This window comes from Triticum aestivum, chromosome 1D, assembly GCF_018294505.1.
Source record: "Triticum aestivum cultivar Chinese Spring chromosome 1D, IWGSC CS RefSeq v2.1, whole genome shotgun sequence".
NCBI lineage: Eukaryota > Viridiplantae > Streptophyta > Magnoliopsida > Poales > Poaceae > Triticum > Triticum aestivum.
The window spans coordinates 28,139,655-28,161,315 of NC_057796.1; positions in this window are offsets into that span (position 1 = coordinate 28,139,655).

Here is a 21,661-nt window from a genome sequence, read left to right on the forward strand (position 1 = left end):
ATCTCCATGTACGGGGGCGGGGTTCAAGACCCGTGAAGTGAAGGTGCGGTCTCCGGCGAGGAAAAGTAGAACACGGGAGACGGACCGGCCAGTTGGCACACCATGCCCTGCCGCCTCCCATGCCCTACTCATCCTCGGAGGAGTCCCCGACCTCGGCGGTGCCGGACGTTGGACGGCGGCAAGTAGGACGCGTGGCTGACGGTGCTCCCGTCGTCGGCCGCCAGCGTGGCCACCGCTTGTGCGGCGACTTGAGCGAGGGCGGCGACCTCGAGCTCCATCCCCGAAGACAAGCTCTCCCGCAGAGCGTTCGCGCTTGCGGTCATGGCGGATGTGGTGCCAGGTAGGAGGACGATGCGCTATGGTGTGGAGGTTAGCTGGGCGTTGCCGCTTTAAGTAGCGCATTCCGGTGAGGCCAAGCGTCCTGGTGCGTCATTAAGTCGCCGGAGTTGGTTCCTCGGGCACCGAGCCTCTTAACGACGGCATACGGACGGACGGCATGAATGCGGGCAGCTGGCGCCGGCTGGGAACGCACCGCGCGACGGCGCGAGGGACGAGGGTTTTTGGTGTGCCAGGGTAGTCAGCTGCGGTCGTGGCAACGTTGGAGATGCCCTTTGCTCACATGCGATCGACGCATGTCATTGAAAAAGCAAGACGACCCGGCATGGTCTCAGGTCCTGAGGATGCAGTTGGCCGCGCTACACCACTCCGCGGACGCGTCCCGGCGCCCCGTGCATCCTCGACGAGCCGGGTGTTGGGGTGTGTTTGGATTGTGGCCAAAGTGCACCTTACCAAAATTTTGGTCATGACCCAAAGATTGGTCTTTGTTTGGATGGTTGCCATTTTTTTTGAGGTTTTGGTCATGACCCAAAAATGGATGGTTGCCATTTTTTTGGCATGCCAATGAACTCTAGCCAACTCTAGTTCATTTTTCTTGCCGATGTCGGCCAAATCATGGGCAACCAAAACCTCAACCAAAATTTTGGCTACCCAATGCTTTGATGGGGCAACCTTGGGCACAAACCAAACATACTAGCTGTTGGTCGTGCCACAGCACTAACGCCACCCTCGGCACACTGAAACCGACCGTGTCTAGCGACGATGAGCGTGTCGCTCACCGCGGTCGCCGTGTCCAGAGGCGGTGCTGGAGCTGCGCCACGTTGTTGGCCCCCACGACCCACATGAACGGTTGCCGGTGGCGAGGAGGTCGTGGGCCAGCTCCTCCATTGGACTAGTTTGCGCTACGTCGTCCCGACAGGTGTGCCCCACATGTCGGTTTCCCTGTTTTCCCGGCCATATTCGAGCGTCAGTGCTCCGCGTTGCGCATTAGGCCTTTCACTATGTAGGCCAAGCGAGACAACTTATTGTTTATTTGAGCCGGTCAAGTATAATCATGTGGCGTTTGCTTATTTCTCATTCATCTCCAACCCTCTTCTCCATCGATCATGTCGCCCTCCGGTCGAGTCCATCCTCCCGCATGCCTCATTTGAACATTCTGCCGAGTATCATTCGCATGTGGGCCTAGACCATGCTTGTATTTCCAATGTTTATTTGTAATTTGTCCGACATGCATACAAACAAACGGTTCGTTTGAAGTTTCACTTTGCCTCCACTACGTGTCGCTTCGCGTCTTAGTTTTGGCATCCCATTCGGTTCATGCATGCCCCGACACATGTTGACGAGATCGATTGATGTTCAGAGATCAATTGCGTGTCGTGCAAGGAGATAAAGGTTTGGTCTGTTTCTATGATAGAAATGACCCGCGGGGGGGGGGGGTCTGTGTGGATCAGAGGGAGTATATTGTACGTTCATAAGCGAAACGAACGTATTGTACCCACCCTAGTCCTCTTTCAATCGATCTCCGGACCCCGAGATGAAATCGAGAGAGAACGAGTGGGGGCATGTGTGATACCTAAGGCGGATTCAAAATTTTGAACCGGTGATCATAGCATCCGCAAATCATATATAAAGGGTATTCAATGTTCGTTTCGTTTTTGAACGTACAATATACTCCCTCCTATCCTTTCTAGTTTACATATAAGTTTTATGTGTAGTCAAAGTATCTCTACTTTGATAAAAAAAGTATCAACATTCAACAACGCCCAATCAATATTGTTAGATTCGTACGTACTCCTAGATTTGTACTCGAGATGGTTTCCAATTTGTTTTCAACCACGTGAATGTGCTTGTTCTCGCGCATGCTCTTCCTACTAGGATTTCGCCACGTATAGCCAGTCCAATAGTAACTTTTTTAAGCTCCCTGTCCAATAGTACTAGTGGAGTACTGACAACATCTGTACTAGAGTATGCAGTGCTCATAGTTGTACTCCCTCCTTCCATTTATATAGGGCCTATGTGGAGGAGAGAGATGTGAAAAGTAAGGGGAGTGAGCTCTCATGCAAGAGCCTAGCTATATACGCATTCCTAGTTAAATACGTACAATAAATATGAAGAAAGAGATGGAGAGGAGATGGAAAAAAGTACTAATACAATAGCCAACCTTATAATTTTTTTGCGGGAAATAGCCAACCTTATAGCCCACACTACTGTATGAGTGCATATAATAGATGATGGCTATAGATGACATGGCAGTTCCTTATAGCCATCGACTGGCTATATTATTAACCATGCTCTAATGCGTTTTTCAAAACCGCATTTGACTATTGACAAGATTAATAGTACATGAGATGTATAATGTGAAAATTATATCATTGGAAGCTCCTTTCACATACGTATCCCTGCCTTACCCTCCCTTTCGGTCACTTACTGGCGGACCCCATGCTTGCTAGGCCCCGCATGTCAGTTACTCAATGGGTTCGGCCACGTCAGGGGATCCTCATCCGTAGTATACTCCCTCTATTTTTATTTACTCCGCATAAAATGACGCGGGCGGGGGAGGGGGAGGGACGTCGGTTTGCTCTCAACTGCGGTCCCACAAGCGAGCGAAAACGCAAGACGAAGCGCGTTCCATTCGGTGAGCGACGTGGAGGGTCCAGCGTGCCGGGCTGCAATGCGAAGGCGACAAGAGCGATGTACAGTCAAAACCGATTGACCGGTCGTCACCGGAACCACTATTCACACCAGAACCTTCGCTGCTCAGCCTACGCCAGCCACTGCCCTAAAACCACACCTAATCTCCAGCCCCTTCCCCCACCTTTCGATCCCCTAGCCCGCATCAAGCGTCCCCTAGTTCGCCGGAAAGCCATGGTGCGCCGCAAGATCACGTAGTACAAGATGCTGACGTCGGAGCGCCGCACAGAAATCGCGGCGGCGGTCGGCGCCAGAGACCTCCGTTCCCAAGCTCACTTTGCGGCGGGCCAATCCCTGAGTTCTCTGGAGCCAAGCTACGAGGAGGAGGAAGCCGATCCAATGTTCATGGCGGAGGTCGCGGCGTGGAAGGCCCCCGATGGGTATGAGACGATGGATGTCGACTTCATGCCGACGTTCGAGTCCCACATGGTGCAGGCGGACCAGCGGTTCAACCTGGCAATACTAAAGGAGGACCGGGAGGCAGAGGCTCAACTCGACGCGGAGCGCGCGCATGCCGCTGGCATTGAGGCTCTCCTGCAGGCGGAACCGGATGTCGTCGATGTGAACCGGGCGGCGGAGGCTCAACTTGAGGCGGAGCGCGCGGATGCCGCTGCCATCGAGGCCCTCCTGCAGGCGGAACCGGACGTCCTGGACTTGAACCCGGTGGCAGAGGCTCAACTCGATGCGGAGCGCGCGGATGCCGCTCTCATCGAGGCCCTCCTGCAGGCGGAACCGGACGTCCTGGACTTGAACCGGGCGGCGGAGGCTGGACTCGACACGGAGCACGCGGATGCCGCTGCCATCGAGGCCCTCCTGCACGCAGAACCGGACGTCCTCGACTTGAACCGGGCGGTGCTCTTGTCCGTGCAGAGGGCCCGCACGCTCTGCGCGAACGAGTAGCTAGAGGCCGAGGACAACCACGGTGCGGATCTTTTGCTGTGTAAAAACATATATTGTTATGCAAGTCGCCTGACTTGGGTCAGTCTACCATTTCAGGCGGTTGGATGAATATCCTACGTCTCCTAACCCTTCTTCCTCACCTCTTCTTCTTCCCCAACAGACCACCGCACGGGCCATACGGATACTCCCCAACATGTGGTTGGATAAACATACTCTATGAACGAAAATTATGTGCTAGCGGTAGGATGGCTGATACGTCTCCAACGTATCTATAATTTTTGATTGCTCCATGCTATATTATCTTCTGTTTTGGACATTATTGGGCTTTATTATACACTTTTATATTATTTTTGGGACTAACCTATTAACCGGAGGCCCAGCCCAGAATTGCTGTTCTTTGCCTATTTCAGAGTTTCGCAGAAAAAGAATATCAAACGGAGTCCAAACGGAATGAAACCTTCGAGAACATGATTTTCGGAATGAATGTGATCCAGAGGACTTTGACCCTATGTCAAGAAAGCTACCAGGAAGCCACGAGGTAGGGGGGCGCGCCCTCCACCCTCGTGGGCCCCACGTTGCTCCACCGACGTACTGCTTCCTCCTATATATACCTAAGTACCCCCAAACTACCAGATACGGAGCCAAAAACCTAATTCCACCGCCGCAACCTTCTATACCCGTGAGATCCCATCTTGGGGCCTGTTCCGAAGCTCCGCAGGAGGGGGCATCGATCACGGAGGGCTTCTACATCAACACCATAGCCTCTCCGATGATGTGTGAGTAGTTTACCTCAGACCTTTGGGTCCATAGTTATTAGCTAGATGGCTTCCTCTCTCTTTTTGGATCTCAATACAATGTTCTCCCCCTCTCTTGTGGAGATCTATTCGATGTAATCTTCTTTTGCGGTGTGTTTGTTGAGACCGATGAATTGTGGGTTTATGATCAAGTTTATCTATGAACAATATTTGAATCTTCTGAATTCTTTTATGTATGACTGGTTATCTTTGCAAGTCTCTTCGAAATATCAGTTTGGTTTGGCCTACTAGATTGATCTTTCTTGCAATGGGAGAAGTGCTTAGCTTTGGGTTTAATCTTGCGGTGTCCTTACCCAGTGACAGTAGGGGCAGCAAGGCACGTATTGTATTGTTGCCATGGAGGATAACAAGATGAGGTTTATATCATATTGCATGAGTTTATCCCTCCACATCATGTCATCTTGCTTAAAGCATTACTCTGTTCTTATGAACTTAATATTCTAGATGCATGCTGGATAGCGGTCGATGTGTGGAGTAATAGTAGTAGATGCAGGCAGGAGTCGGTCTACTTGTTTCGGACGTGATGCCTATATACATGATCATGCCTAGATATTCTCATAACTATGCTCAATTCTGTCAATTGCTCAACAGTAATTTGTTCACCCACCGTAAAAACTTATGCTCTCGAGAGAAGCCACTAGTGAAACCTATGGCCCCCGGGTCTATTTTCCTTCATATTAATCTTCCAACACTTAGCTATTTCCGTTTCCTTTTATTTTTCTTTTATTTTACTTTGCATCTTTATCACAAAAATACCAAAAATATTATCTTATCATATCTATCAGATCTCACTCTTGTAAGCGACCGTGTAGGGATTGACAACCCCTTATCGCGTTGGTTGCGAGGATTTATTTGTTTGTGTAGGTGCGAGGGACTCGTGTGTAGCCTCCTACTGGATTGATACCTTGGTTCTCAAAAACTGAGGGAAATACTTACGCTACTTTGCTGCATCACCCTTTTCTCTTCAAGGGAAAACCAACGCAGTGCTCAAGAGGTAGCAATGGTTGAGTTTGGTTTGTTCACATGCGACAGCACGTGTCAGTGAGGGTGCATTCCCTTGGTTGGGTTTGTGGTGTGCCGGAGCGACTGTGCATGTGAGGGTGCGGTGTGACCGCGGCGTGCAGGAGCGACCGTGTGAGGGTGCGGTGCGACCATGTGAGGGTGCGGTGCGACCGCGACAGCCGTGCGCAAGTGTACCTCCTTTTCATTTTGAAAACTTTAGGCAAGCTTGGCAAAAATGTGTGGCGAAGTATGGAAATGCAAGGCCTAGACCCACACAGGATAAGTACGTAGTACTACATACGAGTAGTACTGGTGTTAAAAAAAGAAAGGCAGGGTTTTCCTTCGCGGGATTAATCGATACAAATCCTCGTTTCACGTGTCAATTAATGCGTATTTTTTTCTCCAAATCCCAAAGAGCTAACCATCTCACTCCTCATCGCTTGATTAATGCAGCGCCATGCAAACCGACCTTCTCACTTCCGCAAGCATGCAGGGGATATTAATGTCCTTGGTTGCTAGTACGAGGCAAATCCCATCAATTTTGCCTCGATTAGTGCTAGTGGCCTTTTGCAAATTGTAATTTTGATATACTGGCCTTGTGTACAAAAAAATGGAGGTAGCAACTATATTTGACTTCCTTCCCCATTGCGGTGACATCGACGATATCTCGAACGTTGTGCTTTGGCGAAGTGCGTTCGACGGAGAACACCATTGAGGGAGACCACGGTAAGTCGTTCGCAAGTGCCGCCTGCAAGCCGAGACAACCGCCTTATTTGCATCCAGGAAGTCCGTTTAACCAAAGGACGCGTAAATGTACTAGTACTACTCGTACACAATAGCGTCGTCCGTCCAGCTTAGTGCGGTGAGATGGTTTCTCGAAGAAGACGATGGAGAAGCGGAGTCAGCGAAGAGTGAAATGATGGTTTCTTCGTCCGTGCTCTGTGATTTGACGCCTCACTACTTTGTGATTTGTGATAGAAGGGACAGGGGAGTAGACTCTGTCCTCTATACTGTACATGCGTCCAAGCACGGGAGAAAGAGGAGAGACGTTGCATTTTTCTATTCCTTCAATCAATCAATCAGGGAGCTTCGGTTCCATCCTTTTGGCTTTGGCAACACCGTCCACAATGGTTCCCACGATGCCAAAAGCTATTTTCACATTTGGCTACACATTGTGGATGCCCTTAACCGTACCACTTGGTTTTGCTCCTGTGTGCTATCTATACAAATCTCAATTATATTGATCTAAAAAATTATAGAATCAAGATTAGTAAAAAGGAGGTGATTTTGCCGCGCGGATGGCGGGGGAGGTTTCTTATTTTTAGAGGACGTTGTCCTGGCGGTTTGCTAACATGCGGTCCCACGTGTCAGTGCTTTACCAAGCCGATCCGCTTCCCACATGAGGCAGAACAACGGCAGAAGCAACACGTGGTTAACTTGAAGAAGATGAGGGAGAAGCGGATTCAGCAACGAGTGAAATGATGGTTGCTTCGTCCCTCCAACTTCTTTTTTTAGCATTATTACTTCGTCCCTCCAACTTAACTGCGGGAAAGGTGCAGCTTTGTGATTTGACGCCTCATTGCTCATTACTACGCCGGCGCCATGACTGGGTGCTTCACCCCGGCTGCTCTGCACTGTATTCCGGTATGGCACGTGGACCCGGTAGCTTGATGCCCCACATGTCGGCGAAAGGGACTAGAAGATTTATGAAAGCGAGCGCTCCACTCTTACGACGGAGGAGTACACGACACGACGGCCCAGTGAACTGTCACTTGTACTGTATATAGTACTATAGTTTTGCTGTTTCGCACGATCCATCGATACAAACCCGATTAAACAGGAAAGGGCGGGATTTTTCCCGCGCGGTATATGATACTGGCCATACATTTCAAAGGCAATTTTAATGTATGCAAACTGAATAATTAAGTAACAATATGATATCTAGTAAAACTAAAAACACATATGATTTATTGTGTTAGAGTGTAGTAGTAGTGCTGTATTGCATAGTTGTTAGATGTAACATGCGAGAACGTGTAGAGATGTAGTTTTGGAGGGCCTACAGAGAGAAAAGCGTAATACGTTCACCGAACTTCAGAATAAGCTGATTACGGTCACTATATACGTTTTGCGGTGATTATACGGTCACTTGCTCACGGTTCAGCATCGGATTGCACTCTGTTGACCGGCCAAATAGTCTGCGTGGCACCATGTTGACTAGTTAAATTGACCACGTTCCTTGTGGGTCCCACCTGTCAGTTCGCATAGGGAAAAGGTCAGATAAACACAAATTTACGCAGGCGCGACAAGACTCCACCCCGTGCGCGGGAATCACCTGGTTGTGTATGTGTCTGTCAGGGCCTGATGTGTGCGCATGCACGTGTAGGTTGAGCACTTGAGCGTGAGAGTGTGTGTTGGTCGTGTGGTGTACTGGTGTGTGCATGCATGCGTGCGTGTGTGCGTGTGAGTGTTGCGTGCGTGCGTGGCTGCGTGTGTACGTGTGAGTGTTGCGTGCGTGCGTGGGTGCATGTGTTCGTGTGAGTGTTGCGTGCATGCAGTTCGTGTGCATGCGTGCGTGTGTGTATAATCACCACACCAGCTCCTGTGTGTTAAAACAGACGGCTCAGCATACCAATACAAGGCCACCTTGTCCGCTGTGCCCGCGGTCATGACTTCGAACCACCGTCCAATATTTTTTTGTCGTTTGTTTTCATTCTTACTAGCAAGATGCCCGTGCGTTGCACGTAACATCAAGATGCATTTGTATGACTAGTTTATCTTGTGAGAGAAAAGGATGAACGAGGGAAGGCCTTATTTGCAAATGTGGAGAGGTGTGTGGGTACATCTTAGGCAAAATTGTCATAGTTTCTTTCCTATCCGTCAGATATAAATCGGACGGCCTATATTGCAGGATGGCAGGCACACCATCATCACCAACTCTGTTTTTTATAAGAGTGTATTTTATCCCTACTCTTATAAAAAGCATAGTCGGTGATGATCGTGTGCCTGCCATCCTGCAATATAGGCCGTCCGATCTATATCTGACGGATAGGAAGGAAACTATGGCAATTTTGCAAAAAGATACCCACACCCCTCTCCACACTTGCAAATAAGGCCTTCCCTTGTTCATCCTTTTCTCCCACAAGATAAACTACTCATACAAATGCATCTTGATGTTCCGTGCAACGCATGGGCATCTTGCTAGTATTTTATAAGAGTGTAGATGTAGAGTAGATACAAGCCGACAGGTGGGCCCGATGGTAGTGAGATAATGTGATGCAACACTAGAGGTGCCACGTGGAGCGTTTAACTGGTCAACTAGTCGTGTCTTGAGCAAATACAGAGTTGTACGGTGAGCCCGTGACTGTATAATAACCACAAAACGTAAATGGTGACCGTAATGAGTGGATTCTGAAGTCCAATGTACGTATCGTGCTTTCGCTTCAAATACAATGATCGTCACTGTATATATCGCGAGAGAAAGATGAAACATGCGTGAATGTGCTGGGGGCTTACTTTTAGAGGACCTGGAGATAGTTTGTGTGCGTACCTGAAAGGGGCGTAGAGGGGGGGTATGCGATGGAGAGAGAGATGCTCTTCGTTTCTCTTTATTATGACTAACTTTATATATAGTATAAAAATATACAAATTCACAGTGCGGAATAAATATCATTGTGGGCACCATGCAATGCAAGCGTTCATACTCCTCCATATAACTTTGTAATGTTGTATATATGTAGAAATTCTAAAATATTTTTTTGGCCACACTTTATTCAAAAGGAATGTTGTATGCGAAATAAACGTGAAGAGAGGGCTTTTTAGATCAATGGGGTACGTGATGTAACATGTGTGAATGTGTAGTTGATGCATTTGGCAGGGCCTAGAGAGGTATGTGTGTGTATTACGTATTCGAGAGAGGCATGGATAGAGGGGCCGACAGGGGGGGCGTGGGAGAGATAGCACGAGAAATGAGAGTGGTCTAGAGAGAGAGACGAATATGACGTCACGGCGAGAGATTCCCTTGAGTGTGTATATGCAAGGGGGGAGTGGATAGAGGCACCAGGAGAATATATTTTTTGTGTGTGGTGTCTGTGTTGGTATGTGTGGGTGTGAGAAGATAACGAGACATGGGGGCAGAGGGTGTGTCACCGCGTGAGGTCCGGTGGGTCGAGGTGAGGCCCTTCGTTCGGTTCCGTCCCGCGCCACATTGGTCGGCCCGTGACGCATTTAGGGAGACCCATGGATGACTAGTCGTACAAGACAAAGATAGCATAATTGTGAAGGACTCTATGTCCACTGACAAAGCCGGCTAGGATTTGTAACCCTAGGTTCTCGGACTAAGGTAACCCCTTTATCTCTGATATTACTATTCATCCAACCTAACTTTAAGGGGCATCCTACAGAATGCTCTGCTAGAATCATACTCGTCGATTAGGAAGAGAGGTGTGAGACAATGCGTGAGAGACATGCCTAAAGATAATGTGCGTACAGGAGACACGTAGGCAGGTCTATGTATATAGAAAGGGTCGATGGGGATTGTGCGTGTGTATGCTTGCGAGAGGAAGAGTGCTTGTGATAAAGGTTAGTGAAAACAGTCGTAAATGGTTACGAGAGGGAGGGAGGGTTATATCGAGAGCATGTGTGCGAGAAAGACACCTCGGGAGAGAGTGTGTGAGCATGTGTGAGAGACCACCGATGGAGAGTGAAACTACACGTACAAGACTGCTGTACACATTGATTAAAGATATAAATTGTATCCAAATATTAGGATGGGATCATGATATTTGCAATTCGCGTAAGGAACGGTCATTGATCCATCAGACATCTAGATTCTATCGAATTTGAGCATGTCTATGTTATTATTCGACACAATTGATCCACATAGTTAGTATTTTGAACTCCAGACAATGCATCGCTTTAGCAATCGAATATAAACGTGAGTATAGTTCATGTTGTGTGTGTAAAGCACATTATACATACGAAAGTTACACAATGAACATTATAAATAGCTACCTATGAACTAGCATACATTTGAATTCAACTTAAGGTGGTTTTAAAAAATCGAATTCAACATGAAGTCCATTCAATTATTTGAATTTGATATCATGGCATTTGTAAATCATACCTAAATTATGGGGGCACCAATCTTTGCTCTGATTTTGTACATAATAGCATATGTAGTCGTGTACAAAATAGATTCTAATTTAGCTCCTCCATTCCAAAATAATCGTAGTTATAGGATTTTCAAGTGTCAAAATTTCAAAAAGAAGCGGATAATTTAATGAGGTTTTCAAACATACAAGGTCAAATTTAACGTTGTCTATTTAGGTCAATCCTCAAAGTTCAAGAGTACTCTAAACGTGAATGCTTGTGTTTCAAAATTTCGAACGAAGCGCCAAAAGAGCCTCTACTCGCCCGAAACCGCGTGAGACCAATGTTTGGTAGTACAAGGAAATTACTTTTCTAATAACTCCGACCCGTGAAACCTACCGGCCCGACGTCCAAAGGTCTAAACCGGGGTAGGTTTGTAGCTTCATCTAGACGCCATGCAACCGCCTCCGAAAAACATTCATACACAATGGCCGCCTAAGCACACATGCGCGCGGCCGAAATCGCTCCCGCCCACTATTTGGGACACCTGGGATTACCATCCTACCCCCGACCTGCAGTAGGTCCGAAATTTAAGAGGGGGGCAAAGTTTGTACTTTCCCCAAATTTCAAACAACCACGTCCCATCTTCTGTTCAAAAAAGCCAAAAACAAGCGTTCCCAGACCGAAACATGGTTCTCCCCCCCCCCCCCCCCCCCCCCCGCCCACCCGTCCAATTCCCCATTCGTACTCCGAGGGCGCAAAAACTACCTCTCCACCAGCCGCGAAACCCCGGCGTCCTCCGTCCGCCACCCCATCCCACCCATCAACCACCGCCCTCCTCCATCATGCTAGAGCCGATACCCCAACGTCGTCGTCCACCGCAACCTCAACCGCAATGCCCTCCACGGCTAGTAGTTGCAGTCGAGGCCGGGCTGTCCGTACCTGAGCCAGTTCAACCACGTCGTCCTGTGCCTCACCGCTGCCGCTCCAACTTTGCCACCCTCCACCGCACCGGAGCTGTTCCTGCTACGCCGTCCTTCGCCGCCTCGGATCTGCTTCCCCTCCGTCGATATACGGCCACGGAAACACAGTCAACAATTTGTCCATGGGTTTGTCCAAGATCCACGGTTCTCCAAAACATCGGTTCCCCCGGGAGAAAAAAGAAGATCGCCGCGACATATGGAGGAAACCACACTGGCAACCGATAAGGGTACTCCTCTTCCCTCATTCGTGCAAATCTTACGTGTCTGCTTGCATGGTATTCATCCCACAAAAGACACTAGTTGACCGCTTCTTCTTGATACTAGATGTTCCTAGAAACTCGCGATGCACAAGGTTTCTCCTCATATACTATTTCACCTTAGCTAGAGGTCTGTCGCCCCCCTGAATTTCAATTCCTGGTCAGTTGATTCCCAATTAACGGAAGCATTCCCCGGCGTAACAGGCGCTAGTCCGCCTATTACGCCGGGGAAGCAGCGCCTCGGTGTTTATCTTAGGGGCGTGTGGGGCCTAGAGCTACTGGCGCCCGATCTGGAGGTCGGCCGGGATTAAAGGGATGGCCTGGGGGCGCTGCCAAGCACGGCGGTGGTGTGAGGTCGAGGGGAGGGCGGGGCGGCGGAGGCAGGGGTCTGGGCCGGTGGTCGCTGGCGGTTCGAGAAAGATCGTCAACAGTGACTGGCGGGAGGTAGACGAAGGCCATCTGCCCGTTCCTTATAGATCGGACGGTTCATTAAAAAAATCGACTGACCTATTTATTTTCAGTCGACTGTTATCTTGACATGACCACATGTGGTGGTGTGCTGGAGGAGTACCTGCATTTCCTGTGCTCATATATTAGAAAATCATACGGAGTAGAATCTAATTTTGTTTGCCATGCAATGTTGTAGAGCTATCATATGTCTCCTGTCATTTATTTTTCAGCCACCTGCTATCTGCTACTTTTACAGTGCACTAGTTCTGCACACACTTCACCCATACTCTCACTATTGTGTTTTTATGCAAGGGTATTTCAGACCCTGCCTTGACAGAAGCAGAAAAGATAAGAGAGAAGTCGCTCCAGCGTGGTACGCGGCTAAGCCAGACACGTTTCAAGACTATAAAGGGTGTAGTGTCAGCAGATGGAGACGGGGAACGTAGCTCTGGAGTTGATGATCTCGCTCGCCATGAACCACCATCCCAGGTGCTTGCTTTAACTTCACGGTGTCATATGTGGTTGCATGTTCCATATGGTGTCTAGCTTGTATTCGAAAGGCCGAAGTCGGTCTTTATTAAGATAAGGAAAGATATTTTTTACATGAACCACCATCCCGTGAGCACCAGAAGACAAATAGCTAGTCAGGGCACTGGCCGAGCCAGTGACAAGCCCAGCAAAGAGAGGCATCACCTGGAAGCCAACTAAAAAGCCGCGATGGTGGCGAAGCAGCCCGCCTCCCACCAGGCTCTCAGGTCCTAGATGATCATGCTCACCACTCCAGCCGGATGTCTAGCTTGTATTGCTTCCAATTTGGTTAAATTGCATCTGCTTAGCTTACACATTATACCTTTGAATATGACATGCCTTTCTGTTTTTGGTACATACTAGTACATCTGTGTATTAACCATGTTCTTACATCAAACTAATGTTCTTGTGTATCCCTCATCAATCACTTATGATGAGGCAGTCAGGCAAGCGGAATACTCCTCATTTAAAGAATGCAGCGTCAGCCTCCCGACATGATTCTCAAGAAACAGCAAGGCTAGATGAAGATAGTGAACGTAGCTCTGTAGTTGATTACCGCATTTCCCCTACACTAGCATCGCAGGTGCTTGCTCTAACTTGGCAGCGTGATATGTGGTTGCATGTTGCATATGGTGTCTAGATTGTAATTCTTCCAATCTGGTTAAACTGCATGTGCTATTCTGCTTAGCTTATACATTATACCTGTTAATGTGACATGCCTTCCTGTATTTAGTACATAGTACATCTGTCTATTAAGCATGTCCTCACATAAAACTATTGTTTTTTTGTATCCCGCATAAATCAATATGACGAGACACCTTCAGTATATGCAGTGTGATATTAGTTGCATCTTTGATATGATTTATAGCATGCGCTGCTTCTAATTTGTTGAAATGCCATTTATGATGGGACACTTTTAACTTGGCAGAGTCATATTGGTTGCATCTTTCACGTGGTGTCTAGCTTGCATTGCTTCTTATTTGGTGAAATGGTTTCTGCTTAGTTTACACAAACAGTTGTGAATATGCCATGCCGTCCTGTTTTTCGTATTATTCCATCCTGGAATCATGTGTTTGCCTTACATCAAAGTAGTGATTGTCAGTATCATGCACGAATGAGTTCTGAAGAGTGAATTTTATTGCTTTTTCTTGTCGGTTTTACTTGACAATTCAAAATCAATAAAGCGGAAGGAAGTTAGCAAGGCAGCGGATGAAGGTGCTCCTTCCAAGTGGAGGGCCTCTACAGATTCTACTCCTCCATCCCCCCAAGATGATTTCCAAGACAACACATGCATAGACACTCAACGTAGTTGTGTTGGTGATGAGCACGTCTCCCCTAGTGCACCATCACAGGTGCTCCCTCTAACCTGGCACTGTTATATGTGGTTGCATGTTATGTATGATGTCTAGCTTGTACTACTTCTAATTTTGTTGAATTGCATCTGCTTACTTTACACATTATACTTGTGACTAAGACACGTGTTCCTGTTTCGAGAACATACAATACCTGTCTATCACACCATGTTCTTACATCAAAGTACATTTGTTCTGAAGAACTAAATTGTTATTCGTTTTTCTTGTCGGCTTGACTTAACATGGCACAGAGAAAGAGGAAGCAAGACAGAACGACGGGGAAAGGGAAGCGGAACAATCCTGCAGATTCTGCTGGTACTGATGGTGCAATAGAAGGTCAAAGTCCAGTGGAAATTGTACCGACAGGGTATCCCATGCTACACGAGCTGCAGAACAAGCCAAACAGAAACAAATAGCTGCCACCAAACAAGCAGAGACAACCCTAGTTGTTGCAACACCTTCCACAGTATCACTAGCTGCACGATTCACTCGTTCGTCAACTCAGCTAGCAGCACGTTCCCAAGCTCCCTTGCCACCTGACACTACTTCCTAAGAACTCTTGACACAAGATGAGTTGGCAAGATCAGATGAACTTTGTGAGCTTCAACAGCAAGAAGGTAGTTGCTGGAGTCAAGTTACAGTTGCATGCTTCTTTATATGTAGTCTCACAGTTTGATGTACACTAACACTTCCTATGTTTGTTGTTGGACTAGCACCTAGGCACAAGAGGAAACAAACATCAGGGATAATGCTCGATAGGTTAACTAAATCTAGAGGAGGAAGAATGGAGATCCATTTTGAGGCAGGTTTAAAAAGGCCACGTGATGCTACAGAGTCAGCGGTTGCTGCTAGGTGTCATGTACGTATCCTCCCAACATGGATTCAGTACAGGAATGACAAAGACGAAACCCAGTTCAACACCTTCCTCGACCATTTATCTGTAAGTATGGTTATGTATGGAAACTAGTAATATCGTCTTGCTCTGTCCAATACTTTCTAGGTTGCTGATAATGAGACTCCCATAATTTTCAACAGATGAGGTTCAAGTTGGATAGCCAAGATGATGCAACCAGACAAGCTTGCACCCATGTTTTCAAGTCTGCTCTGCGACAGTATCGGTATAACTTGAGGAAAACTCACTTTGAAGGCAAGGCTAATAGTGAACTTGCCCAAACATCTCCAGTGGAAAATATATCTGATGAAGACTGGAGAGGCCTCGTTAAACACTGGTCTGATCCGAAGTATCAGGTACATTATATATATGTGATCAGATCACATGTTGAAGTCCTATTTACGCATGTGTCACACAAAGCTATCTTCTTGTAGGTGAACTGTTCAAAGAACAAGGCCAACCGTACAAAAGTGAAATTCCAACAGACGACAGGATCTCGTAGCTATATTGCACACTGCGAGGCTCTTGTAATTAGCTGTTGTTTCACTCTTTTCGCTGTACCATATTATCAGATCTATATTGACTTGTTCCAAATGCAGAGGAAAGCCCGCAAGGACCAAAAAGTACCTGAACCAAATGTTGTGGAAATCTTCAAGGACTGTCACACCAGCAAGAAGAAGGGCATGACTACACCAGTCAAAGCCGCTATTGTAAGTCCTTAATCCTCATGCTTTTAACTACTACTTACTCTGACTTGTGCCTTGAACTGCATGGTTTGCAGCCAATGTCTATTACTCTTTTCAATTTTATACACAATTGTCTTAGCGTATCATTGCACCTTACAAGGTTTAAAAGAGACGAGTGATGTTCCTTTGATATTGACATGTAATCTAGTTCCGTGCTGGACTTGCCCACACAACGTTACAATTGCATGTTTGTCTATTCTTAGTTGTTTTGTGATATGAATGATGTCATACTATGCTTATCGTATTATAAAATTCGTCTCTTTATCCTTAGCCCTCAATACAATGTGAAGAAATAGACAATACATTAGCGATGGTACATGGTCATATGTTTGGAACCTGGTTTTATTATGTACTTTGCAATAAAATACAACTATTATTTTACATGGGTTCACCAGAATAAGTTCTGTATATAGACCAAAGCTATTTTGTTTGGTTTTGCTGCCTCCTTAATATCTTCTGTTCTGGTACTACTAATGTAAAACCACAACTTTTCAGCGAGCTATGGAAAAAATGGTGGAACCACCACCTTCTGAAGGTGGCGAGGCAACTATAACCGCAATGTCAGCTCTTGCTGCAGTGGGTCAGTACCTGTCCACTAACAGTGCCAAAAGCACGTTCCTGCATAATACTGGGTTGGTTGTTAAGGCAATCTCGTCCAAACTGCCTCATGATCAAGATATGCAAGCTCAAAACAATGTTGTATCTGCGCTCCAGACACAAGTCCATTCCCTAACAGAGACCCTTTGTGAAACAAGGAGAGACATTGTTCGATGTTGTCAAGATATGCATGGTTTTGAAACCAGACTATCAGACATTTGCTATGTTGTTCAGGAGCCTAGGAGAACTGAAGGCGAAGGTTATGGTGCTCCATCGGACAATACAACATGAAAACGTAACAGTCAGGTCAAATGAACTGAGCTTCTGAACTTCTGGTGGTGCATTTATCTGCTAGACTGTTAACTTTTATGCCAACCTTCCTTTTGTTTTATAGTTGTAATTTGTTTTGGTGCGATACAAAATTTGTTCTTAACGTGCAGCCACCGGCTGAAGAAAACAGCAAGCCATTTTTGTATAGTGTAGGGTGTTCCCTATATTTGCACTGGTGGCGAACTTTGATGCCCACCGGCTGTAGTTTACATGGGCCTCCTACGGGCCGTAGAAACAATGTGCCTTCTAAGGGTCGTAGAAACAATGGGCCTTCTACGTGGCGTAGAAACAATGGGCCTTATATGGGCCGTAGACACAATGGGCCTTCTATGGGCCGTATCATCAATGGGCCTTCTACGGGCTTATGATCGGTTGGCCAAACATGGGCCAATAACAGACCACATTATGGCCGTAAATGGGCTAGAGTTGAAATCGTCTGTTCATGGGCCGACCATAACGGGTCGTCGTTAATTGGTCGTATTTTGATGACGCTATGAAAACGGCCCAACGTATTAATGGGTCACAAACAGGCCGACTGTAACCACGGGCTGAATTTGGCCCACAAGCAGAAAATGACAGTAACGGGCCGTAAGTAAACGAATGTGGAAATGAGCCCAGAATAAATGGGCCCCGAGAAGGCCGAAAGATAACATGGGCTGGAAACGGCCCAACGGAATAATGGGCCGTTAATGGGTATAAAGTGATACATTGTTCATTATGGGCCAGTTTCACCACGGGCCGTTAATGGGTATAAAGTGATACACTGTTCATTACGGGCCAGTTTTACCATGGGCCGTTAATGGGCCGGGAGTAATAAGGGCCTCATATGGGCCGAAAGACGTCATGGGCCATACATGGGCCGGAAGTTAAAACGGGCTGGAATTATATTGGACGGCCCAGATGACGCTACTGGGCCTAATTCGGTTAGGCCGTAAACGGGCCCTGGGTTAGCGGGCTGTAAATGGGCTATATGCGAACAGGCCGTTAACAGGCTTGCCGTGGGCCGGCCCGCCACCTTTTGACCAAGTCAAACGGGTTGGCCTTTTCACAGGAATGGGCCTCTGTTGGGCCGTGCCACGTGTCGATGTATCATAGGCGGTTTGTGTCCAATGAGTGGATGACATCTGTCCCAACGGTGAGCTGACACGTGTTTCCTCCAGCCAATGATGATTTTACACGTGGAAAATCCCCATTGGTCGGGGCTGTTAACGGGTTATCGGATCCAAAACCGGACCCGATAGCTTAACGGCGTTCCGTTACGGTGGATGCCACGTGTCGGTCACCCTTGACGAAAGCACTTTTGTGACGCGCGATTTATCGTCATGGAAGTGGACACTTCCGTGATGATAATTTTGGTAATGTCAAGGAACACTTCTACGACAGCACAGGTATGACTATCTTAATTCTGTCATAAATTTGTCATGGATGTACATGCATGACAGAAAATGTGACCTACTGTGACAAACACGTATCATCACAGAATTGAATTTTTTTGTAGTGCTTTTTGTAACACAAGAGAAAGATTTTGTCCCTAGGCAATTGATAACTAGACCGGTAATCATTATTGCAATTTTATATGAGGGAGAGGCATGAGCTAACCTACTTTCCGTACTTGGATCATATGCACTTATGATTGGAACTCTAGCAAGCATCCGCATCTACCAAAGATCATTAAGGTAAACCCAACCATGTCATTAAGTATCAAGTCCTCTTTATCCCATATGCAACAACCCCCTTACTCGGGCGTAAGCTTCTCTCACTCTAGCAACCCACTATAAGCGAATCATGGACGTAATGCAACGCCCTACAACAGGGATCCCTCATGTTTGCACGACACAGAGGGCACCATAGGACAACACCAAAATAAAATATATAACTCAAACTAATCATGATCATCAATCAACCCATAGGACAAAACAAACCTACTCAAACATCATAAGATAGCCATACATCATTGGGAAATAATATATAGCGTTGAGCACCATGTTTAAGTAGAGATTACAACGGGGGAAAGAGGTATTACACCGCTGCATAGAGGGGGAGAAAGCTGGTGCTGATGGTAGCAAGGTTGTTGGTCTAGATCGTTGTCACGATCCTAGCCCCGACGGCACTCTGGCGCCACCGAGAGAGAGAGAGGGGGAGAGAGCCCCCCTCCTTCTTCTTCTTCCTTGACCCCCCCCCCCCCTTGATGGGAGGAGGGTTGCCCCTCTGGTCCATGGCCTCCATAGCGGCGGAGGGGCGAGAGCCGCTCCGAGATGGATCTCTCTCCCTGTTGTCTTCTGTTTCGCGTTCATGTTTTCTAGCCGAAAACCGTTTCTTAAATATCTGGAGATCCGTAACTCCGATTGCGCTGAAATTTTAACACAATTATTTTCCGGTATAAGCTTCCTTGCGGTCGAAGAAGAGCCCCAACCGACTTACGGTGTGCCCACTAGGCACCACCGCGCGCCAGGGGGGCTATCGTGCCCTGGTGGGTAGTGGAGGTTGTGGGTCTCGGTTTGCGTCGATTTCACCCCCCCCCCAAGAAAAAATCACATATATTCCAAAATAAGTCTCCGTAAATTTTTATCGCGTTTGGACTTCGTTTGATATGGATATTCTGTGAAACAAAAAACATGCAACAAACAAGAACTGGCACTGGGCACTGGATCAATATGTTAGTACAAAAAATATTATAAAATATTGCCAAAAGTATGTGAAAGTTGTATAATATTGGCATGGAACAATGAAAAATTATAGATACGATGAAGACATATCAGAGGCCCCTGGCTTGTAATATAAAGCTTGTATGACTTTAATTTGTGTCTAGAGTTGTGTTGTGATATCTTTTCGTGAGTCCATGATCATTTGTTCATTGCAATGCATGCAACAGGTTTCAATGGCAAGGGAAACCATCCTCATCAGTAGTGAAGAGAGTGATCCTCGGACCACCTCAGATGATGCTTCAGATGGCACTTCAGATGGAACTTCAGATGGCACTTCACATGGGAGTGACGGCTATAGCGGTGATGACGACACCTCTAGCGACTATGACACTGATGATAGTTCTGATGGAGATGGATATGTCGACCACGATCCCATCGTGGCAGACAGGGGTAAAGTTCTATATGGCTGATCAGATATTAAATGAACCATGAACTATCTAAAGTTGAGGTTTGAGTAACATTTGATTACCACACATTACTCTGTTTGGGTTCTAGATGACCCTGTTGCTTTGTTTCCAAATCAACATTGACTGAGCTAGATCTTAGATAGAGCATAGTGTTTAGTTGTTAGTTTAAATAAATCAAATATTCAATTTGCCCATGTTTCTAGGAGATATTGCTGAGTGGATGTGATTGGGTTAGCTATGTCCTTCATTTCTTGATCATTGAAGTAGGCATTGATCATCAACCCAGTGCTGATGTTCTAGATCTTATGTATGAAATTATTTACTACTCTGTCATCTTAATTTTTTTGATGCAGGTCCGGGATACCAAGGGAGAAGAGCTTTCGAGGATCACATCTTCTACTACAATCATGTATCGCTAAACCTAATTAGGTGGGACCGTCTCAAATCCATAGTAAAGCATTACAAAACTCCCATACCATACTATGTCTGCACCGTCACTCGCTGAGCAGTCATCGGAGGGAAGAGCAAGATGGTAAACACTTGGACTTTCTTTTTGCAAATCATACTTCACAAGTGAAATGCCATCATGTAACATTATTTATTTCCTTGTGCAATCAGTGCTTCTCAAAGGGTTACAATGAGGACTACCTCAAAGATTATCTACGAAAGCCCATGGTTGTGCGTGTCACCAATGAATGTTTTGAAGGTTCTAAAAAGGTCTTGTTCAAGATGGGCAAGAAGGACGGGCGTGCGATCATGACGAAGAACTGGAGAGAAGTCATTGAGGGCGCCAAAATGAAACAAGATCATATGGCTATCTTCAAGTTCATGGAAAGGAGGGGAGGTGGGCTTAAGGTGAACATGGCCAGTGGCATGAAGATTCATTGACCGATGTGAAAGAACCATGACTGAATGGCATAGTTTGACGCTAGTTGTTATGATATGTATTTACTAGCCAGTAACTGAAAGTTGGTAGTATCAGCTTTTGGGTCTAGTAAGCGGGACTTACTAGTAAGTGGTACTTGGTAGTAACTGGTACTTTGGTAGTATAACTTTTGGGGCCGACTGGATATGAAGATCGTCCAGTAAGTGGAACTTGGCAGTAACTGCTAGGTGGCAGTATGAATTTATGTGGCATAATGTACTTGATATGCAAGTCTATATATGTGCCACGTAGTGTAACACACCCTGGTACCCTCCTTGATATCATTACCTTAAACTGCAATGATATTTCCTTTTTGCCATAGTTTTAAAGTGATGCTAGTATTTTTAAAATCAAATCTAACAGGGTGTCATATGGATTAGATGCTACTTTCATAGAGGACGAGGTTTCTGTGTTGGCTAGTAGGAGTTATTTTGAAAATGATGTTTGTATGCGTTGCACAAAAAATGCAATGCAAAAACAAAAACTTGCGGGTTATCGACAATTTCATATTTCAAAAATGATGTTTCTGTTATTTTCGAAATGGCATGCTATTTTAAAAAACAGAGCAAACCAGCATGTTATTTTTAAAAAGAGCATGCTATTTTAAAAACAGTATACTAAAAAAACATTGTTATTTTTAAAACAGTATGCCATTTT